The 5,421-nt window shown below is 36.7% G+C and overlaps 1 protein-coding gene across 1 annotated transcript in view; it reads right to left on the bottom strand.

Annotated features, from left to right (window-relative positions):
- LOC116075780 (olfactory receptor 6C75) overlaps positions 1-274 on the bottom strand; it is a 6,360-nt gene extending 6,086 nt beyond the window's left edge. The window contains exon 1 of the mRNA XM_031349131.1: positions 244-274. The gene's annotated coding sequence lies outside the window, so the exon portion shown is untranslated. The remainder of the gene's footprint in view (positions 1-243) is intronic.
- Between the last annotated feature and the right edge of the window lie 5,147 nt (positions 275-5,421).

The raw sequence follows: 5,421 nt of genomic DNA, 5'->3' as shown, positions 1-5,421 counted from the left end.
GAATAGTTTTGGCTATCCTGGGTCTTTTGTTGTTCCAGATAAATCTGCAAATTGCTCTTTCTAAGTCTTTTTGTTTGTTTGTTTTGTATTTAGTAGAGTTTAAAATCTTGGCTCCTACTGTGGAACAAGCCCAAAATAAGAACAAATTTTAGACATTGGATTTCATTGTAATAAGGCTGTACTTCAATGACCCTCACATCACCAAAGGATTTTACCTCCATCGTAGCTAAGCTGAGAGTTGACAGTTCTGCTGCACCAAGAAATGAATTGTAAGCACGATTTTTGAATACAGACTTCCTGCTATGGTCAAAGCTATTTGACTTTAGTGAGTGACTTTATTCTCAGCCCACAGAGAACAGGTTACATTTATTTAAGAAATGGTATAGGTATTAAGATGATCTCTGCATAAAGTCATTCACCAACTATTTCAATGAACAATGGTTCTGCTTGGAGGGTGGCACAGACATTAGGTAAGGGTAAGAATCTGGTTCATTGGTTGTGATAATTTGGAAAAGTATTCATCTCAGAGAAAAAGTAACTTATAAAGTTCTCTTCTTTAAACTTGATACAAGAGTTACAAATGTCAAGCAAAGCATTCAGTCTCACTCTTTGTTGTTCTCTTAAAAGCCCCCTCCCAATTTACATATCTATGTTTCGTTTGGGTATATAAATACTTTTGAAAACCATAGGATAGTATAAAAACATGAAATAAACAGAGAGGCTGAGATAGGAGAAGCAAGATTTCAAGACCATTGTGTTGTACACAGCAAGACACTGTCACAAATAAACAACCTGAGAGTTTATTTGGATTGTACAATATTGGACCTATTTCTCCAATTACCAAATTAGAGAGACCATTGGATGACAATCAACAAATTTCTAATTCCTCATGTTTTTGGATTTCAATGATTAGGATATGTTTGTAATATTAATTTACATACTAAGATATTAAGAAAAAGTAATTGTCACTTCCTGTTGTTTTTGTTGTAAGAGATGGAATTAGGTTTGTGAGGATTTGTTGAAAGATTATTTTCTTGCTTCTTCTAGGGTGTAGTTTTGCCCCTTATGTTGGTGTTTTCTGTCTATTAACCTTTGTAGGGCTGGATTTGTGGAAAGATATTGTGTAAATTTTGTTTTGTCATGGAATAACTTGTTTTCTCCATCAATGGTAATTGAGAGTTTTGCTGGATATAGTAGCCTGGGCTGGCATTTGTGTTCTTGTAAGGTCTATATGACATCTGCCCAGGATCTTCAAGCTTTCATAGTCTCTGGTAAGAAGTCTGTTGTAATTCTGATAGGTCTGCCTTTATATGTTACTTGATCTTTTTCCCTTACTGGTTTTAAAATTCTTTCTTTGTTTAGTGCATTTGGTGTTTTTATTATTATGTGACAGGAGGAATTTCTTTTCATTTTTTATTTGGTTTTTGTTTTTTCAAGACAGGGTTTCTCTGTGTAACCCTGGCTGTCCTGGAACTCACTCTGTAGACCAGGCTGGCCTTGAACTCGGAAATCTGCCTGCCTCTGCCTCCCAAGTGCTGGGATTAAAGGCGTGTGCCACCACTGCCCACAGGAATTTCTTTTCTGATCCAGTCTATTTGGAGTTGTGAAGGCTTCTTGTATGTTCATAGGCATCTCTTTCTTTAGGTTAGGGAAGTTTTCTTCTATAATTTTGTTGAAGATATTTACTGGCCCATCACCTTGAGGGTCTTCATTCTCTTCTATACCTGTTATCCTTAGGTTTGGTCTTCTCATTGTGTCCTGGATTTCCTGGATGTTTTGGGTTAGAAGCTTTTTGCATTTTGAGTTTTCTTTGACTGATGTGTCAATGTTTTCTATGGTGTCTTCTGCCCCTGAGATTCTCTTTTCTATCTTTTGTATTCTGGTGGTGATGTTTGCATCTATGACTCCTGATTTCTTTCCTAGGTTTTGTATGGCCAGGATTATCTCTTTTTCTGTTTTCTGTATTGTTTCTATTTCCATTTGTAGATTCTGGATGGTTTTGCTCAATTCCTTCACCTGTTTGATTGTGTTTTCCTGTAGTTCTTTAAGGGATTTTTGTGTTTCCTCTTGAAGGGCTTCTATCTGTTTACCTGTGTTCTCCTATATTTCTTTGAAGGTGCTCTTTACGTCTATTAAAGTCCTATATCATCACCATAGGAAGTGATTTTATATCTGAATCTTGCTTTTCTGTTGTAATGGTGTGTCCAGGACTTGCTATGGTGGGAGAATTGGGTTCTGCTGATGCCAAGTGACCTTGGTTTGTGTTGTTTATTTTCTTATGCTTGCCATGCACCTTTGCATGGTACTATTTGAGGGTACTATTTCAAAAGTATTTATATACCCAAAAGTGATTTTCGATATGAATCTTGCTTTTCCAATGTAATGGTATGTCCAGGACTTGCTATGGTGGGACAATTGGGTTCTGATGATACCAAGTAGCCTTGGTTTGTGTTGCTTATATTTTTATGATTGCTACATACCATCTGGTTATCTCTAGTGCTGCCCTTGATAAATCTGACTGGAGTCTGTCCTTCCTGTGATCCTGGTTGTGTCAGAATTCCTCAGAGTCAAGCTGTCTCTCTGATCCTGTGATTCTAGGATCTTGTGATCCTGGGCTTGTTAGAGCACCTGGGAGTGGAGCTTCCTCTTGGTGTTGTGGGACTGGCTATGGAGCTTGCACCAAAGGTCTACTCAGGGCAGCCACCAGCCCAGACACAACAGAAGGAACCTGAGCCACTGGACTGGCAGAGTTCCTGTGTGCGTAGTCCCGCTGGTCCCAGTAACTCCTGGTGTTGGGACAGATGTTGTGTCCTCCTCACCTCTGATCATGGGCTTGTCAGAGTGCTTGGGAGTGGAGCTTCCTTTGTGGAGCTTGCGCCCAAGGTCTGCTCAGGGCACAGCCCTAGAATAATTTGAGGTGCCCATTATTCTGCATGATGAAAACTATCAGACTTTCTTTATGCTTTTATGTCTTTCAACAAGTTGTGATTATAATTACTACTACTTCTTCATTAAATCATTATTTTTGAAAATCCATTCTGTATTGAGTTTTATGCCTTAGATTGTTCTATGCCTTTGAGTCTATATACCTGTACTGGCTGGTTTTGTGTGTCAAGTTGACACAAGCTGGAATTATCACAGAGAAAGGAGCCTTCCCTAAAGAATGCCTCCATGAGATCCAGCTGTAAGGCATTTTCTCAACTGGTGATCAAGGGTGGGAGGGCCCATTGTGCCATCCCTGGGCTGGTAGTCCTGGGATCTATAAGAAAGCAAGCTGAGCAAGTAAGGGAGAGCAATCCAGGAAGCAGAACCCCTCCTTTGCCTCTGCATCAGCTCTTGCTTCCAAGTTCCTGCCTGTGTAAGTTCCTGTCCTAACTTCTTTCGATGAACAGCATATGGAAGTGTAAGCTGAATAAACCCTTTCCTCCCAAACTTGCTTGTTGGTCACAGGATGTTTTGTGCAGGAATACAAACCCTGACTAAGACAATGCCTTAGATTCTAGGCATACAGAAATATTAAAGGCAATCCTCATTTGGATTTTACTTTCACAAAACAGAGTGATTATTAAACATTATTTTGTAATTTGTCCCTTTTTTCAAGTCCATTGCCAATAACATTCTTCCTGCACATATACCATCTTTTACTTTAAAATTTTTGTATTATAACATAATTTTAAAATTTCTTCCTTCTCTTTCCTCTCTCTAAACCTTCCCATGTACTCCCTTTTGCTTTCTTTCAACTCTCTGGCCTCTTTTTCTACATTGTTGTTACACACACACTTTAATATGTAAATATAACCTTCTCAGTCTATGTAATGTTATTTTTATGTATATGTCTCAGAGATAAACATTTGGTATTAAGTAACCAAATGGCATGCTCAGTGGATATACTGGAGATATAGTCTTGCTAATGTGTTAGTGTAGACAACCAGTGTTTCATTGCCTAATAGAATTGATTATTTCATATCAAACAAGTTCATTAAGTGGTCATAGATTCTTAGTATTTTAAGTATGTTTCTTAGGGATACTTTTAATATTGAGTACTATGGCAAAGAACAGAATTCACTCTACATGCTTACATATAAAATCATACCACATACATTTAAAAAATGGCTCATTTTGAGAAGTGATCTTAAAGTCACTGACCAAACTGATTACCCATGAGAGCTAATCTTTATAAATCCAATGCTTTCAGTATACTTTAGGACTTCTTTCACCCCTGTGATCTAAACCAGTACTTTAGATGCATAACTGTACCTGAGTTAGAAGTTCAAATCTCTTAAGTATATCTGACTTGAAGAATGAAGTAACATTTACAATTGGAAAAGTGCTGAATATAGTCTCTGCATGTAGATTGGCATTATCTGAAGGATTTTGAAAAGTGAAAAATAAGCCAATACATAAAATATTTTAAATTTTATGACTCCAAAGAAAAATGCAATTTACATAAGTAAATCATTAAGGTTTATTATTACCCTAATGTTCACATGAGAAAACTGAGCTGCTTCCATTGTGATTAAGGGAGTGCCATGCCAGTCACTACACAAAGGCAATTATTCTGCTATCACTATGAGGTGCATAAGCTCTATGTGTTCTGAGAAAACTGAATGAGAACATGATTATATATTACTACATATCATTAAATTAGAACTAAACTAATAGTTACAAGTTATTAAGCACATCAGGTATATTTTGTGATGGTTTCATACCAGTAGAGAACGTTACTTTCTCTAATTGTCAGACAATAGAATTAACTCATTGTATGTTTATGCAGTTTCCCAAGGTTACATTAAGATTTTACACTTTAAAGTTCTACAGGGGAAATTGCTGAGGTGACACCTAGAGTATTAGCAATGACATCTAAGGAGTGAGGCAGAAGTTTCTTGCTAATTAAATTGTTTACCATATGTATTTTGCCATTGTTTTATACTGAAATATTCCAAATTAAGAAAATACCAAAAGTGTTCCATTCAGGGAAATTTTATCATAAGAATTAAATTAGTGAGTAAAAGATTTTTCCCTGTCTATTCCTCCAGTAGAAATGCTGGAAGGTATGTCTTTAAAGAAGAAAGAGAATGTGCAATTGCAGTCTGTTGAATAAGCATTTTTGGGAAAATCATTCAGTACTGTTAAAGGGTTATTGGAAGTTGACTCCATCAGTTTGATAAGTAAAGAGTAAGAAAACAAACATGGGAATACTAATTAATAGAAAAATGTAGTTGTACTACACATAGTTCTTGGTCTTTATCAGAGCAGCTTCTTTTTTATCATATATTTTATTTATTTACATTTCAAATGTTAAGCCCTTTTCCAGTTTCCCCTCTACAAATCCCCTCTGTCCCCCTCCCCTGCTTCTATAAGGGTGCTTCCCACTAGTGTTAAATCAGACTCATAACTGCTCAAACAGCAGAGAATAAGTGT

The sequence above is a fragment of the Mastomys coucha genome, unplaced genomic scaffold (genome assembly GCF_008632895.1).
Source record: "Mastomys coucha isolate ucsf_1 unplaced genomic scaffold, UCSF_Mcou_1 pScaffold4, whole genome shotgun sequence".
Taxonomy (NCBI): Eukaryota; Metazoa; Chordata; class Mammalia; order Rodentia; family Muridae; genus Mastomys; species Mastomys coucha.
The sequence above is the reverse complement of the archived record's forward strand: the minus strand, read 5'-3'. Positions and strand labels throughout refer to the sequence as shown.